The sequence below is a fragment of the Anser cygnoides genome, chromosome 7 (genome assembly GCF_040182565.1).
Source record: "Anser cygnoides isolate HZ-2024a breed goose chromosome 7, Taihu_goose_T2T_genome, whole genome shotgun sequence".
Taxonomy (NCBI): Eukaryota; Metazoa; Chordata; class Aves; order Anseriformes; family Anatidae; genus Anser; species Anser cygnoides.
Window position 1 is genome coordinate 34,240,783 of NC_089879.1, and position 25,766 is coordinate 34,266,548.

At 48.6% G+C, this 25,766-nt stretch overlaps 1 protein-coding gene across 13 annotated transcripts in view; it reads right to left on the reverse strand.

Moving 5' to 3' along the window:
• The window catches only part of ZMIZ1 (zinc finger MIZ-type containing 1), a 352,884-nt gene extending 328,497 nt beyond the window's left edge, over positions 1-24,387 (reverse strand). For 9 of the 13 annotated variants that reach the window (XR_010832874.1, XM_067000628.1, XM_067000627.1 and 6 more), the window contains exon 1: positions 18,527-18,664. The gene's annotated coding sequence lies outside the window, so the exon portion shown is untranslated. Of the gene's footprint in view, positions 1-18,526; positions 18,665-19,033; positions 19,148-24,252 lie in introns of those variants that run through there. The other 4 variants (XM_067000629.1, XM_067000623.1, XM_067000626.1 and 1 more) reach the window with 2 other exon arrangements.
• Positions 24,388-25,766: the final 1,379 nt, after the last annotated feature.

Here is a 25,766-nt window from a genome sequence, read left to right on the forward strand (position 1 = left end):
ATACCTGTACACATTCTGAAATCTCACACAGATGAATTTGAGCAGTCTACCTAGATGCTGTAAACCAATTTTTTTATCTTTTTCCTACAAAAAGCTTAAGTAGGAGTTTGCAACGAGGCAGCTCATGCACCCTTCGTGGAGATTTCCATGACACTGCACATGGATAAATCCTTGACCTATACAGACAGCGACCGTTTCAGACTTGAAAAAAATAAAACTTTGGTAGACTAATAGAAGTGTTATTCACAATGATTAAAAACTGGAAAGATACAAAAGCAGTTTTGGGAGCATGAGCAGCAGCACTTCCTCCTGGATCCTAATAGCAAAGCAGTGCTAAACCTGGTCTTCATCGCCCCAAAGACTTTTGCAATGCTGAGCACCAGAATCAAGGCATGCTCATCAACTTCCCAGTATTAGAAAGCAGGCTTGGTCCGTTTAAATATCATACTTCCTAGCCTCTTCCCTCTTCAGCATCAGTTGTAAGAAAGGTTTTAAAATAGTGAGTTAACAATGTTGACCTGAAAGTTACTTTTATAGGTTTGTTTATGCATTTGATAGCACCGGTGCTTAGCTACTTTAACTATTTCCTCCCATAGACCAGCTCATCTGCCAGTTTCCTCTGTTTGTGTACAGCCTTTGATAGTGAAATAGGACAGAAAAAATGCTCTCGAGTGTTCGCATTCTGGCTTTAAAACCACAAAGCCTGGCAGAGTGATTCACTAACTGTCATAATCCCCCAAACAATTTACTCTTAAAAAGAAAACTCAGTATCTATTTTGCGCTTCAATATAAATAAAGCCTGCTGTAAGTTTTTATTAACTTGTAATACACTGAAGTCTCACCATTAATTTCTGAAATCCGCAGAGCTCCTATAGCCATCAGAAAACAGCATCCCATCAAACTCCAGCCCTGGAGTCCCTAACATGACATTAATGGATGCAAACAATCTCTTACTCTGGATAAGACAAAAGAAGGAAAATCAAGTGTCTGTACACAAACTGGCTTTAATAATATGCTATGAGAGTTGAATGGAATAATGACAAAGATGTAAAACAACACAATTTCAGTAAAATATCCTCAGATATAGTCACAAAATATCACCATGAATATTTATGGCAGAAGCTCATGCTATGTTACTCTCAATCTACTGACACATAGCATGATTTCAGTACGGTGATTTGTTCAGAATATAAGTACCAATCAGGAAAGGAAAAAGCAAGACCTCTGCAAAAAATAAAAATGAATCCATGCCCTTAGTTTTCAGAAAAGCCCTACAAATAAACAAACTCTAAAGACTTCAAAGCATTGGGAGTTTTTTGGATGGCTCACTTCATATTTGTGGAAAATGACAGATTTTCAGAAATAGCATGCATTGCACTTTATGGGATAGAGACCTGTTTTAGGCATTTTCAAGACTCAGCCACTGTATAGAAAAAAGTATTTTTGAAGAATTCTCCTTTTTTTCCCAATCAAAACAAAATTTTGATATACAAATAAAAGCGAGACATGAAGATATTCACAAATAGAGTTTGAGTAAATTTAATTTTTTGCTGAGAATTAGAATTATTTCGACTTTCAAAACTTTCAAAGTGATATTTTTAAAATTATTTTATAAATCAAGGCTGGCAGTACTGAACGTCTGCATAGAAAGTTACCAGCTGTACTCCTATTTGAGCGTGATTTTCTTCACCAAGCTCTTTACGCCATGCTGTACCTCAAACAGCAAGAGTCTGCTCACTGTGTAGGGACAAGGCGCAGAGCCAGGTCACCTGCACGCATGCGTACTTGCTAACTTCAGGCGTTATCAGTGCACCAGAACACTTCACTGAGATTGCTTAAAGTGTCCCTGGTTACATACATAGAAATAGTGGCCAGCTTAAGGTTCTCACTTGCTTTTATTCATTTTACTGGGGCAAGTTTCCTCTGGAAGCTGATGAAGACAGCTGTTTTATACATTTCCATTGCACAGGTCTGTGTCCCCTCCTTCATATGACGCCTAACAAGTGAGAAGCCCCTCCACTAACACGCACTGAGCAATCAAGGGGGATGTGTAGGCCTCCAGGACCGTGAGGCACCCCGCAGATGACACACATACACCTACAACCAGAGCGATGTACTCTGCAATTACCCAAGCAACGGGGCCACTCGTGAGCTGGCCTGAGAGCCAAAACCCCACGCTGAGCTACAAAATAACACTAAGAGCAGGGAGCATAAAATACGGCACGCCATGTTCCTTCGGGAACTTAAGGAATAATAATTTAAAGTCACCACTGGCAGCTAGTCAAGACACGCAGTTTAACAGCCAGGGTTATCTGTATCGCTGCGGTGCCCAGGAGCCCCGGTCCCTGCACGTTGCAGGAACGGGACCACTCCTGCATGGTCCTGCAGCCGTGTCCCAGCCATGAGGCAGGAGCAGGTGGCCAGGGGCTGCTGCCACCGGGCCTCTGCCCTGGGAAGAGCGGGTCCCAGTGCGAATGCTTCAGCTCTGCACAGGGGAGCCTGGCTCAGACCTCACCGTGCGCTTTCTGACAATATACTGTGGTTTTATCCGCCACGGACGGGTGTGCTGGAGGCATCCCAGAGGCATACCAAACCTAGGGGAGGATGGGTGTCGAGGTTAGTGCTACCTCCTGCCAGCTCTACAGTGCGCAGTTCCCATGACCTGCTCTGACAGAAAAGGAAGCCATCCATTTCAGTAGAAGAGCAGTTCATACAGACAAAAGAGGGGGAGGGGATCCCATGTTGCATAAGATCCACATTAGGGCTTCCACAGTCCGTGGCACCTGGAGGCACCCTCTGCAGACCTTTCTGCTCCTCTCCAGAGCAGGCTGCCCTGGCCCTGCCGCACTCGCCAGGTGCCCATGAGCCAAAGACACAGCCGAGGCCGAGCGTTTCCAGGATTACCTCGCTTCGCTGGAGACAGCGGAGATGTCCAGCCTCCCAAGTCACCAGCTCGACCTAGGAGCTGGCCGGTGCCTGGCACAGGCAGTATCAGAAGAGCTAAGTTCTCTTCACTGACTTGGTTCTTGGTTTTGGGACCGCCGGCCAGTTCCCAGGGCTGTACTACCAGAGGCCAAGTGGTGGCCAAAGCAGAGAAGGTCACAGGTAATTTGTGTCCCCATTTAGTGAGAGCCTACCTGCCCCCAGCAACAGATGCTCTAGCACTAACAAGAATGTAAGTTTATGCAAATCACAATATCACTTGACCCAATCTATTTTTGAGTATTTTTTATTTTATTATTTTTATTGTTATATATTTTTTTTATTTATTATTTTCAGCTAATTGTGAGGCTGGGGATCCATTTGACTTCCCAAGGCAGGAACAGCAGTTCAAGTGCTCCTCCCCAGCCCCACGCAGCTTTGCCACCTGTGCCATGCTCACACCATGACCTGCACGTCCACATGGGGAAAAAGAGCAGGGAACCAAGAGGTGGGGGCAAGGAAGGAGAACCTGCACAGAAACGCAAGAAGGTTTTTGTTTTCTCCATCAGCTCAGCAGTCTGATTCATCGCACACCTGTACAAACACTAATGCTAACGCAGCGTATGGATGGGAGTAACGTGCAGCAGGGAACCAGAGGCTGAAGCAGTCCCAACAAGGCCAAGCCACAGCCTGACGATGGAAGCACTGATCACCCGTCCTTCTCACAGAGTACAATGCTTGTACTGGGCATCACGGTACAGCTCCCACAATATTAACAATATTGCTTACTCCTGGCCAGGAGAAACAACTGAGGAAAACAGTTCTGCATGCTGCCCCATGCTCAAGCCACTGCACATCTGGTAGCGATGGCCCCTTGCTCACTTGTCACCCTCCCTTCCTGGTGCCCAGTGACCCTGTGCTGATGGCATGGCCAGCACCATCTCCAAGACACACTGCTTCTCGCCATCTTCCAGAGGACACAACAAATGACACAGATGGGACCCGGCTGGGCACTCACACACCTCCCCTCTGTGGCTCCTGTCAGCATGGGGACTCGGCAAGGGCAGGATGTGGCCATGCTGGGGACAACCTGGCCAAAGTCCTGTGCTGCTAGGAACAGAGCTCCATCAGGTACATGTCCTCCCGCTTGTTTTCTAAAAATCACCGTGCCACCAGCCAGATGAATGGCACCCTTCAGCAATTTCAGCATTAAATCAAGGGAGGATGGAAGTTCAGCAAAACTTCAACAAAAATGCACAAAGACTTGCGTTTGAACGCACTATGTATGTTACCTAAATGCCACAGGAACATAGAAAAATAACTTCTCTGGGACGGCTGTTAACTTTTGAAGATTTTTCTGTAGAAGAAAAACATGCATTTGTTCCTGGAAAAACAATTTGTTTTGGTGTGTGTAAATGCTTTTTGTTGTTTGGGGGAACTGGAAGGTGACTTCAGACCACGGGGGAAGCCTGGACAGCTGAGCTGGGGGGGTTTTGGCCCCCCACCAACCTGCCTCCTGCGTTCCCAGCGTGGCCCTTGGTCAGCGCAGGGGCTGGGCGCAGTGCAGCCAGCCGTGTCAACAGCAGCTACCTCAGCTGATAATTAACCTTAATTGGGGCGGGGGGAGGGCGATGCAAAGGCTAAAAACACTCCCCCAAAAAACAAAGCCCTTTACCCAGTCAGTGACCTGATCCTACTGACCGTGAGTCACACAACCAGTGACCTTAACGGGAGCAAACATCGGGGCAGGAAAGCCTTTCAAAACAAGACCAGCTAATCATGGAAACAGCCTGGCGCTGGCTGTTCTGGGGCCGTACGTACATACATGTGTGTGTGCTGTAAGTGGGACCTGCAGCTTTACGTAGACCCATGATTACCATATATGTAAATAATAATGTAAATACTGTTGTTTAAAGGACCATCTCCTGGGAACGCTTTATTTGTATGCTTTAAGTACACTGCTTAAAGCCTCGGAGGAGGACAGCTGCTGTCCAACCATAAGCGCAGCGCGTTAAAACCACAATCTCCACCCCGAGCACCTGCGGACACAAGCACAGCCCCACCAGGCACACCTCATGCCAGCACACCTGCAGCAGCAGCAGCGCCCACAAAGGCTCCCGCTGTGCACAAGATGCTGCATTTCGAGTGTGTGCGCAGCTCCTAGGGCGGTGACCCCGAGGGCACCCAACACCGCGCCGCCCTAGCTGCTCTGCCTGCATCCTGGTTGCGAGCAGCAGCAGCCCGCGTGCATTACCCACTTCTCACGCCAAGCCAAGTGACAGCGTACGCATCCAGAAGGCAGTCTTCTGAGACCCCGCGCTCACACGGCCATGAACGTGCGCCAACCGCAACGCCCTTCTGGAGGCTCGGCGCTCGCGGCTGGAACTTGTGACCGCCAAACCCTCCCAAGGCTTGAATTTACCAAGAATAATGCCCAGTAACCAAAAAAATAGAAATTAAGGTTGAATATTAACATAAAAGACTTCAGAATTTGAAAGCGTTCTGCCACGTGATGCTTTCAGCTATAATTAAAATATGGCACATGTGTTTGACACTTATTTTTTAGTGTTCAAAAACATTTCAGTTGCTAGCCCTTTGCCATCTGTTTCCTATCGTTATTCCATTAAAATACTTTTCATTTCTCTAACAGTGCAAGAGTAAGATTTTTTTCCGGGTGACTAGATCGTTATCTCCTTTACTTGAACTGTACTATTCCAGATTTTTACTTTTTTATTTTGTTTAGGAGCATACAGGCTCCTCCCAACTGCCCCAAAGCACGGGCTAACAAAGCAAGCTAGCTTAAAACCAGCCAAACACATCCCCTTATCTCCACCTTCCAAAAAACACTTCTTCAAAGTCTCCGAGGAAACTAAATAAAACAGCTCATCAGCTGCAAAAAGCATTAGGATATTCCTCCTAGAAAGGAACAGCTCGCACTGGCACACGCCCGGGACGAAAACAAAGGCTCGGCACACAGTACGGAGATGACACCAGGCGAAACACTCCCCGTTCCCAGGCAAAAACACTCGAGCTCGACCGACTGCACCAGCGCGAGCGGCCGTGCAGCGGGGAAGTCGCCCACGTACGAGGAAGAGGTGGTTTCTGAGCAGTTATCAGGAGCGAGCGCAGTAATTCTTACCTGGAAAGTGCTGTTTGCAGCTGCTCGCCGATTTGTCAGCGCTCTCGCTGCTCTCGCCTCATGATTTATGATGCTCTACCCAGCACTGAGCCTTCTATTACTGTCCTCATTTATTGCCTGCAGCTGTCATTCTTACCAACAATTCTACTGCTGTTTGTAGGTGAGATATCAGAGGTATTTAGCGTGCACCTAGAGATGCAATTTTAATCAAACCTCCTCACAGGCAGTATTTAAGTGTTAGCACAACCGCACAGAGTGCAGCAATTCAGGGGGACTTGACCAACCAAAATTACGACAGGCAGAACTGTTTATTCATAAATGCCTCAAAAGGATGGATGTCCAACAGTCCTGGGGACATCCGCTGATTTGTGAGTGAAGATAGAAGTAGTACCCATAGATCACAAAGCCTTCTGACAGGTATTTAAATGCACAACAAGTATATTAATACAAATTCAGCAACTTCACTTTTTATTGCCAAAATGCCAAGGAGGTAAATCCAACTACACCTTTCTCACCCTGTATTTTTTCCCAGCCAGCAATTTTCCCCCTTAGAGCAGCCAGTTTTTTCAGCATCTCCAAAAAGCCTGCTGCATCTGCCTGTTTTGGACTAACAGCAGTGGAAGGGGGAACAGGTTTTAAACCCAACAATTGCCCTTCAAGCTCTCAGTGCGGTTTCTGGACGTGAACAATTTGAGAACCAGAAATTTTAACCCACACAGTCCGTGCTTCATTTGGGGGAAAGCCACGAGACGTTGGACAGGTTGACAAACAGGGGCACAGCATTGCCAGCAGCCTGCTTTGGGGAGGGCGTCCCCCAGGCTGCAGCACAATGGGGCTCCCTCGCCAAACTGCAGCCACCACCACAGAGCACGGAACAGAAACAAGTACAGAGTCCCGGAGCTACGTCTAGTACTATTTTCACATACACACTGAAGACCCAACTCCTTAATGCAACTGATAGTAACAGCATCTCTGTTTATTCAGGGAGTTTCTAGCGCTTGTGACTGTGGGTAAAACTTGAAAGTATGAACCCTCAACAAGCCCCAAAAGCCAGCTCTTACAAAGACGACCTTAGCACTGTTTTAAACGATCCTATGGGCCTGGCTTCTGGTGCCTGATTATTTTAAGGTCGGCAATCTTAAATTAGACCGATCAGTACTCTAAGCACTAAACCCACATTTCTGTAAGTTCTTTTCTTCAACACCATCCAGGGTACACAGCATGAAAATGACAAGTCAAAACCAACAATTGTGAATTTACAGTCAGAAGGTAGCCTGAAGGCCATCGTTGTTGTAGTCAAGCTTTATTTATAGCTTAACAGATAGTGTCAAAATAGAAGCTACAAATTAAACACGTAATTCTCTAAAAGGAAAAGTGATGATGCATTACACTCTACTACAGTAAGGTACCGCAGAACCTCCGGTGTCTGTAGGTTAATACTTACAACGTGTGTAGATGTCAGCTGATCCTATTACCCCTCCACGTCCCTGTCCCTCCACCCAAGATGACTGGGTCACATCGAGATCAGTGCACAGAGAGAACAGGCACCAGGTGGGAGCTCCCATTAAACCATTAGCTGGTGTGCAACTGTCTGCTCCCAGGTTAACAAACTAAGCCTGCTTTTAAATAGAGCACTAATTGGAGCACGTTTTAGAGCTCAGGAATATACGACCTTCAAACTCTTCTGAGGACGCATTTCATTTGTTTAAATGCACAATACATCTTTTGTCTTCCCGTAACACTTACTAGGAAAGTAGGTCTTAATTACTCATACATTTTTGGTTGGGGGGGTAAGGGGGAGGGAAACAAGCAAAATCTGGACCTACCTGTGACTTGATTTTGACACATTTATGCACACACATACACTTTTTAATTTCAGCTTTTGCTCCTTTCCTCTCCTTCTCCCTATGTCTAACTGGCATAACCACAAAAGGTGTACATTGGGTGGAAGTAACAAATCTATAAAGAACACGTGCAGTCTGTGCTTTACATAAAGATGTACTTTCTCGTAGGACCTCTACATTAGCTTTTAGCACAGATAAGACGTGTCTAGTTCAACAGTCACCCCCGTCCTCTGTTGCAGAAGGCCCCTCCGAAGACAGAAGGAGGATCCCTGCCCCGGCACCCACCCGACGTGCCCGCAGCACTCTGTCACCTCTGAGAGCCTGAGACAGAGACCTCCTGCTGCTGAGAGCATCCCCAAGACTCCTCCCTCCAGTCACCCCGTAACTGGGGAATTAAACATAAACACACACCAAAAACTTGGAAGCTTCTATTGATCATTATCTCTTTTTTTAATCCTGCACAGGATAATTTCTTTTATTGGCAACAGGAGAAAAAAGCCAAAATTTTCCAAACCTCACGCAGCCGAGAGGACAACTCTAATTGCTTTTATATTCAAACACAGATTCCCATCCCAGCCTCAGATGATGCCTCTACAATCTGATCACTCATGCATGTATGTATGGCTCTTTGCTGACAAACAACCTGACTCCTCTACTTGTGCAACTTGCATTACTCACACGGAAGCCTTGGCAGAGGCAGGCCAACATATGTTAATTACTGGGTTGCATTATAATAGGTCTAACATCTTGTTTCCCATCCAGGGTTTTAAAATAAATGGAAACAACAGTCTCTTTGGATACAGAAGTATGTATTTTTGTATCTCGAACTAAAAATATTCTACGTTAAACACACAAATAGATCAACTGCCAGAGAATTCCTGCCTCCTCTGTGTTCCTTTTGCAGGGTTTAATCCTTACTAAACGAAGATGTCAGACAATCTTCACAAGAGATTAGCATATGTGCATTTGTATTTCGTTACAAATTATTCCTCAGTCAGGTGCAGCAGTGACAAGGGGAGCTTAACTCCGCAGTCCTTCATTACTTCAAGAAGGAGTTTATCAGGTGAAGTTGTCTTCAGCAGAACAAAGCATAAATTCATGAACGCTGAAGGAGCATGAATAGAGCAGAGCTATACTTAAAAACGTATTTTTTTATGTGACAGGAGATATGAACTATGTTTCTTCGTTGTATGATTTAGTATGCTGGGATATTGCTAGGACAAGATGTTGGCAACATTACAAGTATTTTTTGATTTACATTTCTCTTTATTGAGAAAGAGGTGTTGAGGGCTGGAGCTGTAGTTTCAGACAAAGGAGAACGAAGACTCGGTGCTGACACGCTGCTGTTCCTTTTTGGATGACCAAATTCAAAGTTTTAAATGAACATTTTAAAACAGATGACACCACAGAATACCAAAAATATTAGAAATTTTGGTGGAATTTTCAGAGGAGTAGTACTCCAAAAATAGGCATGAGTACAGGACTTTCTTCCACAAAAGGTTTCACGAGGGGTTCACACACTGAGAGAATAATTTATCTACGCACTCAGGATACAAAGTTTAATAAAATGAAAACACCATCTCTTAGAATTCATTTTATTTCATTTTCAAGTGATTTAACAAACCTAATGACAGAAGTGTCACACAACTGTGACCAGAAGCCTCGGGAGCATTATGCTTTGCTGTTCACCACCACGCTGCCCAGCACCCCCCAGCAGCAGCCAGCCCCTGGCCGTGCCGGCGCCCACGCTGCTCCCCTTGTGCTGCTCGCCTTGCTCGGAGCCCAGCCGGCAGCAGGCAGATGGTGGCCAATAAGGAAGCTATCAAGCCGTCTTAGTCACCATGGCAGACCCCGGGAGCTTCACAACAGCAGCCTCGCTGCCCTCCCCTTGGCTCATTTCAGCTCGCTAAGATGTTTACCTGCATGCGTCTAGTACCCCCAGCTACAGGGCAAACAGACGTGAGAGCTCTCTTAGGTGTCCATGTCCAGTGTCATGCCTGTGAAGACACCACTGCAGATACGGGTAGCACTGACCCCAGGTATCCAAAGGTTAAAAAATAGTGCCCTACAACAATTGCTGCCCGGGGCGAGCAACCATGCTCTGTTATCCTAGAGGCAACACGCCAAACTCTTCAAAATGGATGCTCAACATATCAATCAGTTAACAAAAGGAACTTCAACAGATGAATCCCAAATTTCACATATTTTTGCATTTATTTAGAGACAAAGCAATCCTGATATTTTGCTTAGCGATTAAAAAAAAACAGCCTTGAATTTAAGGTGCCCATCTGCTTGCCCCCACCAGTTCCTCAAACCCCAGCTCTGCACCCCCTGGCAGATGCCTGCTCCGCTCCCCTGCAGACCGCACGCCTTCCAGGTCCCTCCGTCTGCTGGCCTCTTCACAAAGAGCAATCTGCTATCGATGAAGGTGGAATAAAAGTCCTTTCCGAGCCTGCTGTAATCCCAATAGCTCTGAACTCCATAGCACTGCCTCTTTCAAGGCATTTGCACACACAGCTACCCCTTAGCCCAAGCCTGAGCAGCACCGAGCACCGCCTGCTCTACACCGGGGGCTGCCTTCTGCTCTCAGCCTGTGCTGCTCCGTCAGTAAGCGTGCCCATCGCCTCCGTGCTCAGGCTTCATTGCAATTTCATGTGGTCTACACAACGGCTTTAAAATATTTATCACGTGTCCTGTTGCTGATTCCTTCTGAAGTATAAACAAGGTCTGAATGTTCCTCCCTTTGTCTGCAACACACCTGAGCATCATCTGGTACGCCAGGCTTCATCCTGAAGGCAGGCACGTTACTGTTAGGAGAAGTCAGAGTGTTGCATCTTTCACACCTAAGCTGCACCTTTGTTAAATATCGGAATTATTTGTTATTAAAAACACTTCAAGGGCTCCCCCAGGTTTATTCCGCACTTTGCCTCCCATAGGTTGCCAGCAGCTGTTGCCATAATTTTCTTGTCCCTTGACGAAGAACAACGTCAACTGAAGCAGCACCGTCTGTGCCACAAGCCAACAGCAGGCGCTCAAGGGAGAGGTGTGACATTCTTCGGCCGGGCTTCAGAGCCCTCCTGGCACCCAGCGCCTGCTCCCAGCACTGTTGGGTGTTTGAGCATGGCCAAGACCCCCCCGAGGTGTCCCCACAGCAGCAGGACATGGGCTGGGAATGGGCCACAGTGGTACACAAGCCCACGCGTCTGAGCTCTTGAGATGGCTTTAACCAAGTTTTCCGAGGCTCTGCTACTGACCTAAAATAACTTCTCCTTACATAATGCTGTTATGATTTTAATGTGTGAGATGTCAGAGTTTTACAGTGCCAAAAGCCAAAGCTATGCATTGAGCTGGAAAGCCAGTAGGCTCCTGCGTCTAATGGTATCACACTCCAGCTGGACTGCAATCCCAGGCTTTTTAAACCAGTGATGTAAGTCTGGGAAGAAATCTCATACTTGAGAGGGGGACCAAAGAGATGCATGTATAGTTCTTGCAATACATTTCTCACAGAGCAACTGAGAGTGGCTTTGAGCCCTGCCATACAAGCTGTATGACAGCAGACCTCTCTGAAGCAATAAACCTGTGAATGCAACAAAGCTGAACACACACTACATCCATGGCAAACCAGCCTCATGAACACAGCACGCTGCACTCACGTTTCCAGTCATGGAGCTGCCACCTGTGTCTGCAGGCACGCACCCATCACAGCTCAGTACCATGACTTGCTGTGAAACACAGACAGTGGCTGCTGGGGCACTTAATGGCTTCACAAAGCACCTGAAGAGCAGAGACCCCAGCATGCAGATAGTCAGGATCCCGAGAGCATTTGCAGGATGACAGCTCACAGCCCAGAGTCTTTTTAGAACAAGCATTCCCATCTTAAAAAAAAAAATAATTGTTTAATCAAATGTAAAGTGCATCAACCTGCGCTAAGAGGAGGAGGGAAGAAAAGCTTTCTTTGAAAATGCTTGGGGCAGGCGTTGGGTTGCTGCAAGGGAGGCCAACGTAAGCTGTATACTAGCTCTAAACAAGTTAACTTCTGTGATCCCATTACTGGGAAAAGGGTTATAAGAGCATTAAACAAACACAGACTTTACAAGCAAGACACCAAGAGATCGGGTAGACTACCTGACAACCACATCATTCTTCTTTCCCCTTGCAAACCTGCAGGATAATAAACCCTCCTCTCTTTCGTATATAGAGAGATATATAAACAAACTGTTCTTCTGAGAATTCAATGTCAACAAAGTCTTACAAAATGCTTTTTAAAGCTTTTATCCTGCCTATTTTTTTATTGGGGGGATAGAGGAAAAGCGGCCGGGGGGGGGGGGGGGGGGGGGGGGGGGGGGGGAGAAAAAAACGGATGGAAAGCCAAATGGATCTTCTGTTGGCCCACCAATGTCTTAGCTTTAAAATGCAAATGTGACAGCACTGGTTGTCAAACTACTCTGGTTGCAGTAACTTGTATTTTTGCCACGCATTTTAAGCAAAAACATTTTCTGAACAAGTTTTCCTGTTGATAAGGTGTGTTTTCTTAAAATCATTTACACAGCAAAAAGCTTTTACAGTTACACGCAATGCAAAGGAAAAACTAAAGTGTATGTTCAAGTGATGATACATAAGGTACACGGCTATTTTCAAACCTCCTACGTGGGCAGCCCACCTTCTGGCTGGACGAGCAGATGCTCAGGCCAGGCTCTGGGGCAGCAGGACGATGGGGCGGTGAGCTGCCCTCACCTCCTGGAGCATGCAAGGTAACCAGGGCATGCTGTCCTACAGCCCGAGCCACAAGCCTTTTCTCACCGCCACTCAACTCTTCCTCTTTGTTTTCTTCCCGTCACACCTCTAAAACAACCAAAGGCAGATGGCAACCTTTGAGCTGGAGGGAGCATGTTTACCGGGCGGCTGTTGGACAACACTCCAGATCATCCTGAGTGAACAGCGCAGGGGAAGGCTCTGAGCTGCAGCAGCATGCAAAACCAGTTGTAAAAACCCTCATGAGCTTAAGGCTATTATTTTCAAACCTTCAGTGAGGTAGAAGCAACGATCAAACTAGCGACAGCCCACCTTCTCAACATCTGTGAGACCAGGCAGAGCCCAGGGAAGGCCAGCCCCAGCCCCTCTCACCAGCAGCTGCCCAGCAGGAGACAGCCTCAGCAGCACCCTGTGCTGCCGCCCCCGTCCCACCGTGTCCTTACACAGTGAGCCTGCATTCGCTCAGTTCATCTGTATTTGGAATGGGTCTTGAGGAATAAGAGACCTGCCCTTCAAAATTTCCTGATGGAGATAGGGGAGGGCGTGCATTTCAGGGCAGCCTAAAAGGCTCCGCTGTTCTCAGAGGGAAGCAGGAGTACAGCCAAGAAACAAGCAGATATTCATCAAGGGAACTGTTCCTGCTACCAAGCAGCCAACTGAAGCCCCTACTATTCTGTCACATGTCTATGTCACTGCAGCCCCAATAAATAAGCCCTTCTGATTAGTTACGAGACCATCCGGAAACCAAGAAACTGGTAACACTCACTTTGCCAGCTGGTCAGCCATTGCAGACCTACAGCCTTGATGACACTAGAAAAGGAAAATCCAAAGACAACACAAGCTTGCTGTCTATGTATTCCTTTTCTCTCACTCCTCAAACACATATCCAATCAGCAAAGATGGCAAATGGTATTTCCCAGCTGCAAAGAGCTGCAACTTGATCCAGGCAGAGCTTGCCCACGTTTGTGCACTGGGCAGACCAAGCAGGCAGTGCTCTCCACTTAACGCTATGCTGACCAGATGGACTGCGAGCCCGAGTCACCAGAGGCCACCAGGCACAGCTCAGGGCGTCAGAACCAGAGCTTTGAAGACAACAATCAATTCCCGTGATGGTTTTCCATGACGCCCGTGGCTTTCGTTCTCATGCTAGCCCTGACGACGCCCAGCTACCATCCATAGGTTAGAGCTGTCCCCACTTCCCAAGTCCGACCTGCAGCAGCGCTGCTCTTCTCCGACAACACGAGGCTGACAGCCAGCACCACGGCTCTGTGCTCGCAGCCAGCACCGAGCACCTGAAGCAGGGCTCTGCAGGGTGAGGAGGGCAGCACTGCCAGCGGGTCGGGCGGCCAAGTATCATCGCCTGGCTGTGGTCCGCGGGCTGCAGGAGGACGCCTTCGCACAAGGACATATTGCTTGTGTAAATCAGCTTGCCATCATCCACTGGCATATAAACACAAAGTCAGGAGGGAAAAAACAAACCAAACTCCTTACGAAGACAAACAAGGAGCAGGAGGGGCAGTCCAAATCCAGTTCTATGCAATTTCCACTACTCAGTAGCAGCGTGCACGTTCACGGCTTTGGCGTGATGTCTTGTGTCCCTCCTCCCCCCGTCCATGCTGGACCAATAGCCTGCCCACGTCACTTTGGGAATCAATTCAAAGCTGCTCTGTTGAGTCAAAACAAATGCCGGATTATCAACAACGGGATGCACTTCCTACATTAATCCTAATGGAATGCTAACGTGATAACTTCTGTGCCACTACCTTGACATTAATATGCTACACAAAACAGCTCGATTTATCGAATTACCTAATGAAAGGACAGATGGGTCTGAGTTCAGGGATTTCATTAGGTCCTAAACCTTATTCAGAAGAGCGTCAACCCCACTAGCAGGGACTGTGTTTGGCTGCCCCGGGACTCGGTAGAGGAGCACAACTTTTCCTATCCTCTGTTACAGGTCTAAGAAGTGCAAGCAACTGAAGGAAATTATGGGTGGCCTGGGCCAAATGAGTGCCTATCCAGGGCTTCCAAAGGGAACGGTCTTTAATGAGTGAGTCATTCCCTGAGAACTAAGTTTCTCTCTGTTGATACTTGCATGACAAATTTGATGGAAAGTGATTTTGCCTGCCTAAAAATAGCTTTCTTTCCCCCTCCCCCCAGATACAGAACACCCACAGCAATTTGCCCTGCTTGATAAAGGGTAGTGGCACAGTACCGAAACCCCCAAACCTCACCCTTCCAGGCCATGTAAGCTCCAGTGCAACTTGGAGGATTAGAACCAAAAACAACACAAAACAAGTGTAGGACCATCCTCTACTCTCATAATACACTACTGCCTCCAACAGTCAAGCTGTGGAGATCCATTACAACCCATTGCCTGGACATTGCTCCTGCAGCTTATACCACCTTTAAAAATTTCAAACATTAACCAAGCGGCATGCTAATGATCCTGCGAAATCCAATGCGAAATAAATAAAATGAAATTGCTACATAAGAAGTTTTTGCTTTTAGAAAGAGAAGCAGAAGAAAAATCAATATGACAAAGCAACATTCCAATTCTCAAACCTTGTTTTTAAGCCAAAGACACCATTTTCAAGCAGAAATGATTTCTAATACCACTGACACAGCCTCCACTTACCATCAGCAGGAAAGCTTACATATGCCAAATTCAGCGAAAGGAGCACACACTTCTGAGCAGCAGGCACACCAGTGCCCATCCACGGTGCTCTGTATTGCTGCCATATGATGTGCTTTCTCATAAAAATATGGAAATGGATAAAGAGGACTCATGCTCCTCATCCCACAACAGGCAGTTGACAAGAACAAGCGTAAACCAACCCTAAATTCTTCAGCAATACCCTTGTCACTTGGCTGTAATAGAGGATAGGGTTTCACAAAAATTGGTCTAACTAGGAGTGAACAAATCAGCCAATTGCACAGTGGTCAAATCTCACACCGCAGGCATGAACTGCTCGTGAGAGCCAGGCGCCCCAGGTAGGGCAGCAGCAGCCCACCAGCACCCGCAGCCACCTTTCCTCCCCTGGGGCGGGAAGGAAGCCGGGTCCAGCTGCCTGAAGCCTCCCAGAAACACTGGGGAAGGCAAAAAGAACGCCAACTTTGTTTCCTCAGAGATGCATTTTTCTTCCATTTCCAGAGAAGAAACCAGGCTCTCCAGAGCCGCTAGTACAAACACCAAGTTGCTAAAAAAAAAAAAAACAGCCAACATTGTCTCCAACTATAGTATCAGTGATGTAACTGCCACCCGAGATGTTTGGGTTGTTGGCTGCTTGTTTGTTTTTTTTTTCCTCCTTTGTCTACACAAAACCTTTGGAACCTATAAAAGTGGAGGAGATTTGGGGTAAAGTGCAAGCAACTCCCAAGAAAAGTTATGAATGGAAACACGCTGCACAGAGCCCTCTCCTTTCAGCTCCCCGTAACCACTGCTGATCAGTGCAAATCTTAGGTTATGCCAAAACCGATCTATTATCTACTGTGGGTTTCTTAAAATATTCTAAAAACAGAATTTTGTACTGCACTGTGACTGCGCATCTCAAACAGCACAAAATACTGTGTGTATATACATATACACACACGCACACAGAGCAACTCGCTTCTTTCCTGAAGCAAAGTTTTCATTGATCCTTTGCCACAGCCTCTATTATTGTTTCTAATCATTATCAACGTTTAAGGTATTGTGGACTGTAAACAATGCAAACAATAACGGCATCTGCCCCTGTTATGAGTGCCACCAGCAGGTTAGATACCTACATTGACTGGTCCTGAGGGGGTTCTTTTTCAATTCTCCCAAGCCCAAACTAAGTTTAACTTACAATTTACAGAGTAATCTTTAAATCTGCCACCTTTCAAGGTAGTATTATCTTGAGTAGATAAAAATCGCAAGTCTGTCAATTAAACCCCAGGGAATTTTTCATTGTTTTAAACTGTAATCCTAAAGTCACTTAATTCTCTAAAGCCTTTTTTTTTTAAACTCAGAAATTCTGTAACATTCCTGGTCATCTTCACACTCGCGGGGAAAAAAATATACTCGTCATTTGCAAATTATACATAAACATAAAAACAAGCAAAAATTGAGGCATTTTCCTAAGACGTTTTAAAAGTAAAGATAGAAATAAAAAAGGTCCTTGACTCTGGGATATTTAGGGGATTTCAAGTCATGTTTTCCATAATCTCATTTAAAAAAATAAGCGGCCTTTTTCTCTCTCCTCCCCCCAACTCAGCGGAAAACAGCCACCAAACGCACTCAACTAGCCTCAAAGTCACACGTGCTCCATTGCAGATCTTGCTTTCAATGTGTCTTTTGTTTGATGGCTGGTGTTTCAACATCCTCAACTTGAACAGAAGAAGGTCAGAGCAAGTCTCCTGGCATTCACAAACCTGAATCAGGCCCCGCCAAGAGAAGATTGATGCCACAGTAAATTTCCCTCTATCGAGAGAAGGAAGTGGAAGTTTGAATCGCAGACCAGCTACGTTTGTTCGACGGACCCTTGCTCTCCCAGAGACCGTCAGCGGAGCGTAATTTTGCTCGACTCTTTTGTGAAACTTTCCTGCTGCTGCTGGCAGCGCTCTCGGAGCCCTGCCGCCGTGCCCCCGCTGCACCGGCGCGGCGCCTCCAGCCGCCTCCTGCCAGCAGAGCTGCGAGCCGCGCATCCCGGCCTCGGGCCCTTTCTTCCCCCCGTCCTGCTTTCACTTGGCTCCCGTTTGGTCCCCACGGCGTGCTGCCCCAGCCGGGGAGCAGAGCCTGCCCCAGGTCGGCCTCTGCCCAAGGCCAAGGTCCACCCGGCAGCCCCTGGGGAGCTGCTGCTGCTGCTGCTAGGGATTCCTTAAAAGCTCTGGCACTTGAAGGCGCTTGGAGCTGCTCAACCAGAGCTGGGAGCCAGAGCCCTGCCACAGCATTAATGGGCTTTTGCCCTTTTAAATTTTATAAGCCCGTCGCCGTTCTGATGCGCGGAGTTTTATTCAGAGCCCTAAATGGCCGTTGCGTATGTGAACGGCAGCCTGCAGAGGTAGCACCCTAAAACCACCCCGGGTCATTCATCTCCCCCGCTCTCCTACTGTCTCTTAGGAAACCTTTGATAGAGCATTTGTTCAGGCTGCCAAGTTAAATCCTCTTCTCCCGTGTCAACGCATTGAAAAAGGCACTCGCAACACCCGCTCCGCGCCGGCCTGCAGACCCGGGGCAGAAATCCCCTTCCCTCCTCCGGCCCCGCCGTGCCGCTCGCAGCTCGGAGCCCCGCACCGGGCAGCGCCGGGGCTGCCCCTCGGGTTACCCCCGCACCCCGCCGCCCCCGCTGCTGGGGGAGCCCCAAAACCCCCCAAATCCCCCCGAGCCCCCCCCGGCGCTGCGAGAGCCGACCCCCGGCGGGGCGCGGCGCAAAGTTTGCAGCCCCCGGCGCGGCTCCGAGCGGCCCCGCCGCCCCCCCCCCCCCCCCCCCCGCAGCCCGGCGGCCCCGCGCCGTGTTTACATTCCCGGAGCGGCGCTCAGCCGCCCGCCGCCGCTCCCCTCGCACAAAGGCGGCCGAGCCGAGCCGAGCCGAGCCGTGCCCCCCCCGGCTTCCCGGACAGATGCACCGGGGGCAGGGCAAGGCCGGCGGGGGGGCCGCCTGCGGCTCCTTCCTGCTGCCCGCCGGGGAGGCCCCGCTCCCGAGCGGCTCTCCGGAGCCAGCCGCCAGCAATTCGCCCCCCAGCCCCCGGGGCTCGCCCCCCCGGCCCCGGCCCCCTTTGTTTTGCCGGCCGCCAACTTCGCCCGGGGCCGGGCCCCCCAAGGGCACTCCCCGCGCTCCCCCCCCCCCCCCCCCCCCATTGTCCGCGCCCCCTGCCCGGGGGGCTGCGTGCGGCGCCCCCAACTTACCCGGCTCGGCACGGCTCGGCTCGGCACCAGGCACCGTCCTCTCTCCCCCACCGCTCCGCGGCTCTAGCGGGGTATTCCGCCAGGCAGATTTTTTTTTTATTCCCCCTCTCGCCCGGCTCCCCCCGCCCCCCCCCACCCTTGTCCTTTTTTTTTCCCCTTCCCCCCCCTTCCCCTTTCTCCCCCCCCCCTTTCCCTCGCCCACGGCCAGCGGCAGGCAGCGCGGTGCCGGCGGGTGAGTAAGTGAATCAAGTCGCGGGGCGCACGGCAAGTTGGAGCGTCGGGTTACACGGGCTGCTCGGGGACCGGCGGGCCGCGCTCGGTGGCTGCTGGCAAAATCTGTCCCAGATTCCTATCTGAAAGGGAGCTGCCTCCTGCGGGGATGTTCCCCCCCCCCCCCCCGACACGCACGCACACACACACACACACACACGCACCACCCCGAGTTCAGAGCTGGGAGGCGAGTTTCAAAAAAAAAAAAAAAAAAAGAAATCGCGAATATCGGCTTACGGCGGGGTGCGAGGCGGGGAGGCGCGGCTGAGGCTTCCTGGGTTGCACGCACGCGAAGGAAAAAAGAAAAAAAAAAAGGAAAAAGAGAAAACCCTTCCACTCCGCGAAGCCAAAGCAGGAGAACACCCCCCCCCCCCTCCCCCCCCCTCCCCCGCCTGCCACGGGGGAAAGCCGCCCGGGAGCCAGCACGCTCCGAAGCATGCGGCGCCTCCGTCCGCACGGCAGATTTTTTTATTATTTATTACTATTTATTATCTTTTTTTTTTTGCACGGAAACGGGGAGAAGCCGCCGGGCGGGCACGGGGCAGCTGCTCCCCGGCTCCCTGCCACCCCCTGGGGCCCCCCCGGGCAGGGGCGGCTCCGGCCGGGGGTCCCCGGGGCGGGGGGAGGGCAGAGGGGGGGGGCCCCCCCGCCAACACCGGGGCGTTTGGGGGGCTCGGGAGCCCACCGCGGTGCGCGGGGAGGACCCAGCCCGCAGCCGCCTCGCTCCCCCGGCCCCCCCCAGCGCACTCCCAGGACAATCAGCTCTTTACGAGGAGCTGCTAATTAGGCGAGCCGCCCCCAGACCCCCCCCCCATTTCTCCCCCCCTCCCCGCAGCCCCGCCCCCTGCCCGCCCCCCGTGCTCGCAGCCCCGGGGGGGGGCAGCACCGCCCCCCCCCCCCCCCCCCCCCCCCCCGAACCCCGAACCACGGCGCCCGCCCCCCGCTCCCGGGGAGGCTGCCCCGCCGCTCCGCTCCGCTCCACCCCGCGCGGCTCCGGCTCCGCGTTTTGCGTGCGGCCGCGGCGCCGGCCGGGGAGCGCCGAATAACAAAGGCGAGCTGGAGAGCGGCCGCCGCGCGGCCTGCCAGTGACGTCAGCGAACAATGCCGCTGCCTGCCAGCCGGCCGCGCGCGCCCCCGCGCCGAGCGCGCCCCCGCCGCCGCTCCCCCCCCTCCCGTCCCGGCCCCTTAAAGGCGCCGCGCGCCCCGCACCGAGCCGCTGGGGGGGGTGGGCCCGAACAGGCGGTGCCTAGGAAGGGTTGCGTAGTCCTCAGCTTGGTCTCTTTGGTCTTCCTCCGCCCGCGCTGCTTCAGGACCTCACTCACTTGTGAGTGAACCTGGGGACTGGATTCCCCCACAGGAGCTTCGGGGCTAGGCGGAGGGCAGCAGCAACACAATTTCAGTCACTAAGGAAATGCACCTCGTCTCGTGCGGGGAGTTACGCTTGCACCTCCTTTTTACACTCACCCCACCCGAGCCAAGCCGTTATTTATGCCAGACTTCTGCAAATTGTTGCATGTTTTCAGAAGTTTGAACTCTGCTGGGGCTGCCACTGAGGCAGTTGACGTGACCAACAAGTCCCTCACCTTGCACACACAAGACCCCGGTTGCTGTGACTCTCCAATAACCACCAAGCAGCTTGGCACCCATGGCTCGGTGAAGCACAGGGCATCCTCTGCAAAAGGGTCGGGGCTCTGGTTTACAGCATCATTACACCATTCTAGCTTAAGGAGGGTGACTTGATTAGTTTGGCAAAGAGAATAAAGCCTTTAAAAACGATGTGGCGAGATAGCATTGAAATCCAGGATGTACGCCTTCAAGAGTCAAGGATACAGCTCAAAAAACAACAAAAATGAGCTGAAAGAATAGGAAGAGAAGGCATGCCATGTGATTATAACGTACTGAGAAGGAACTTAACATACGTGAGCTGAGGAAACACAGCATTGTAAACATGCTATTTATATAGTGCCGAAAGTATACTTTTACAGGGACATAAACACTTGTCACCCCGGTGCATGCTAATCTGTCCTTCTACCCAAGGAGACAGCGCCCTGTCAGAGCCAAATCAAAATCTAAAATCAAAAACCAAGCACATCTCAACTTTGAGAAATCTCAAATTTGATCTGGAATAAAGTCACTCAACTAGTCCAAGCCTTGCTCTTAAAGCTCCAGATCTTCCAAACACTGCAGCTGAGATTTGTAAATAGGGGATTCAGTCACTCCTGTTGTTAAACTCCCCCCCCCCCCCCCCCCCCCCCCAGCTACACCGTACAGTTTCAGGATTAGAAACCTGAAGAAAACAACGCATTCCCCAGCATTTTAACTTGGATAAGGTTTTCAGGCAGAATATAACTAAAGCTGGAAGATAGCCAGAATGCTATGTGCAACACCACACTCTTACAAAAGCATACCCATGGATTTTGAATGACCACAATTTTTTCATCTGCTCCAAATAATACAGTCGAGTAACCCTACGTAAAACCAGACAGGCACATAACTACTCCGAAATCATTTCACTTAGTATGTTAGCAGAGCTGTCCACAAGGTAGATTCTCATTTCATAGATGGAATAAATATTACTGTCTTTCTATCATTTGACTACCTAATACCAAATTTTGACAGTAAGCAGGTCTTCTTGTAGCCTGACTGAATTTTAATTGTGAAAGATAATGAGATTTAAAGAGCAACACATGCAGCCATTTGTAGAGCACAAATGCTGAGGCCTGAGACCTGCTTCTGTTTCTCCCCTGTGCTTCAGCTCTTCCCCATCAGGTGGGGAAGGCGACTAACACCACTGGCACCAACTGGACAACATTGAGGTTGAACCCTGGCCTGAGTTTGTGTGAAAGGTTTTAGTCTGAACTAGCCAGCCTGACAACATGAAAGGAGAGCAACGAGTAAAATGTTATTGTAAGGATCAGGAGCGCGAGGACTGCTTCAAACCAGAGAGAGCTTGCCAGAACACTGTAATACCTTGTAACACAGCTAATCATGCTAAATAAAACGTAGCCTGAAACACACTCAGGACTAGATTCTCAATGGATCCTTTCCTAACCAACTCTAAATAGAAAAGTTACACCACATCCTATTTTGTACCACAAGAGATTGTTAATACAATTTTTGAAAAAAAGAAATTCATAAAATATGAATGAATAACCATAAGTTGTTTACACAAATAAACATTCTGGGGCATGGGATTTTATTCAGTAATTGCCATATTGGTCATAAAACATGCCTGAGAGCCCAGAGTACTACTTCATTGCATTTCGCAGCAACAATTAACCTCTCGATTTTTCACTCCTTTAACAGACACTATGGCCTTCTGCTTTAAGAAGAGGTAAAATAACAAACAAAACAAAACACAAGTTTTCTGTGACCATACACTCCACAGGCCTATGTGTAAAGAGCATAAAAGACCATCAAGGCTTGAACTGTGTTCCGTCAAGCGCAGGAAACAAACTGACTGTTTTCCTCACTATTTGGGGGACTACACAAGGGAGAAGGAGCAGAGAGGAGTTTCCTTGTAAGGCGCTTTCTCAGAGGTACCACAGGCAACTAATTCCTTACAGCTGAAGAGCAGAATAAGTGCAAAAACTGAAGACAACAGGAAGAGGTGCGGTCCCTAACGCATCGTTTACTGTTTCATTGTCCATGAGCCAACAGAAGGAGGAGAAATTCCCGGAGAACTACTGAGTTAGCAGACCTCCTAACACTCTGGATTTTTACATGAAGTAATTTCTATGAGAGAGGAAGCAAATGTTATACAACAGATCATTTGTGGGCTGGAACATTTCTTCTTTCCAAGATTAATTAAGATAAATAATTCATTTGGAAACACCTGTAGTAGACATTCAGCTAGACACGGCAACCGCAAGGACTCCGTTTAAGGAGATAATTCTAACTCCAAGGAGAGTGCAGCTATGGTACAAATTGGGGGATTCCACTCAGGTGAGCTACAGATGTGAAGGAAGGTACAGATACTGACGCAGCACAGTTACCTCACGCTTTGGATTATTAACCCATGGGTAATCAAGAATTGATGGTGTTACACTAACAGCAAAAGCTACTGCACCCTGGAAGCGTTACTGGGAGCATCTATCGTGTTTTCGTCTCACTAGAACTCCAATTTGGACAGCTGATTGACCTACTTCCAGCGTGTCACTGCTCCCAGCGTGCCAGCCCCTGTCCCCAGACAAGCACGGCGGCTTCAAACAAGGGAGAGAAAAAGGAGGATCAAGCTACAGATGTTGCTCGCGCACACAATCAGTGCATCCCTCCCCCACTAAAGTTTAATAAGGATTGTTAGTACATCATTGTAGCTGGTAATTGTGTAGGTACACATGGTAATTGCATGTATTTGCACTAATTATGTAAATGCACAATAATTAAAGCTCCAGGGTTTTCATGGTAAATTTTTAAAACACTCATGGATTTGTCATGGCAAAAGTGTCAGTCATGTAACCTAGTGGGGAAGGGGAGGAGGAGGATGCTCTGAAGAACACACTTCTTAAATAAAACGCAGTGATCTTTTCATAAATAACCAGACAGAGGACACTACTTCATCAACCACAGCTGTCATGCCTGGGCACAATTCCTTTCAGATTCTTATCAGTTAGAATAATAAATAAGGAAAAACAACAACCCCACACACTTTTGTTTTTTCATGGCAGATGAAAACTAACACTCAGGTACTCCCCCGCTGTCTACTTCCCCACCTGCCCAGGCGGGTGCCCCAGGGCCCTCCTGCCAGGCCAGGCCGCAGCCCATGGCCCAGCAGGGCACTCAGGGCCTGGGGAATTAAATGCTCCATAATGACTCCGGGCACAGAAGGAAACATGGCTTTGGAAACGTGCAGCACTTGTCTCCTCATCCCGAGTCAGCAAACAGGGATGCACACGTGCAGTCCAGGGGCTGGGCTTGGCTTGCTTTCATTGCCTCTGGCAGCAGCCCCACCACACGGGTACCCAGCACGCAGGGGGCTGCTCAGTAGGTAAAGCAGCGTAACAGAGGTGCTGGGATCCACAGCACGTTTCACACCACAGAGCTTCCTGCTTCAAAACACGTTGTGTGAGGCTTTAATCACTTCAGCCACATGCTGTTTTTATGGCCACTGAAAGATACCTGCATTCATGGGACTTGCATCCAACCTGACCGGTACTGAGTCAGAAGTAGCCCTCCCCACGCCGTTTCACTCTGGGCGTGCTTGCTGGCCCCGACAGCACAGATGCAGTCTCACTTGCGCATACAAGTGCCCAGCTTCCTCAGGGCCACCTCCAACAGCCAACACAAGAGCTTTAAGCTACCAAGACTGAATTTAAGCCAAGACACAAAGGAGAGCTTCCTCAGAATTTGCAACAATGCCTTAAGAGGATTTAGAGGACTCATAGCCACATACTGTTACTCACTTAAACCTAACCCTACACGCATGGGTCAAAAAGCCCCACGTCCACAGCACCTACCTTTAACATGTCCCAGCACAACACAACACACCGCCAACCACAATTGTTGCTGGTAGGACACAGAACAGGCCACGCTGGGTCACAGGAGACATGGCACAGCACAGCAGGACACACGCCACCATCTCCTGCAGCCTCCAGACTTCCCCAGAGCTGTACAACAACACTCCACAACCTTCACTAAGGCCTCAAGCACTAGCCCCAGCTACTAATTTCAGGAGGGGGTTTTAGTGCAGCTGTTTCATATTGGCTACTCAGCCACAGCTGGGGCAGTAATTAGTTCCCTCTTTCATACTTCCTGGGCTGGAGAAATTGTCCAGAGTTCTACTTTTATTTTTTGCTTTTGTTTTTTTAAACTTCTTTTTGACTGTGTAATTTTGCCGTTGCTTTCTGCCTTAAAAAAGAAAACATAAATCCCACAACTGCAGGACAACAATCCCATTTGCACAAACACTGAAATCCCCAAACACCTACTTCTGAAAAAAGTACTAATAATTGTTTTTTTTGTGTGCTTATTTAAAGTATAAGGGAAAGAACTGACTGGAACTTCAGATATATACAGATATATATTTCAGATATGCTATATAGTTATATAATTAAAAAAATCATCAAATCTAGTAATACAAAATTATTTTTAAAACAGCTCTTCACTGGTGGGTTCCAGTTAAACAAGAGAAACTGTCTAGGACATTGACTATTTCCTACTTTGTTTCTAACGGTAGACATATTTGCAGGATTTTTAATTTCCTATGGTGATAAGAATGTCTGCATTCATGCTTGATAGGGATTAAAGACGGTACAGTGTCATTTTAAAATTTTTGATTTCCAGTAAAGTGTTTGTTAGTTAACTGGAAATCTTGAAGGAGTACAGAGGATTTCATACAAATGTAGTCTTTCTGACAAAAAATAAATAAATAAATATTCCTAAAACAGTGGTCTGTTGCATTAATTTCATTCGATTTTACAATAAATTGAACCATTCTTCAGATAATGGGTAGTGGGTGTCGAAAATTCATGGAATACAGTGTTTGTGGTCATGACTGGAAAGCAGGCAAGTTGGATTACAGCTGTAGCATATTTTCAGCCTGTCTGTAGGGAATTTATTTCGGCTTGTCTTTGTTGTATCGCAGCACTGTGAGGTTAAGTTAGTGCTTTAACTTTTGTTAATGCAGGACCAAAGGTCTTTCGGATGTTTATGTCTAGTGGCAACTCGTATGATAAACACTTGTTTCCAGCATCATGACTACCCAGGCTGAGTAAGCCTGCACTCCAGCAAGGTCCCTTGGACCTGCTGCTCCTCCCCATGCCACACAATGAGTTTGCATAGGCAGGAAAAAATCTAATACTTCCATCTGGAGAAGACATCCAGGTCACAAATAGGAGGGGAAAAAAAAAAAAAAAAGAATTTGCCTGGGCCCTATTTTTTTTTCTGAACTGGTTAACTGAAAGCATTTACAATGTCTACAATTACGATGTCATATACTTCTTTTTGGTATCTCAGAATCCAGATGTGAGTT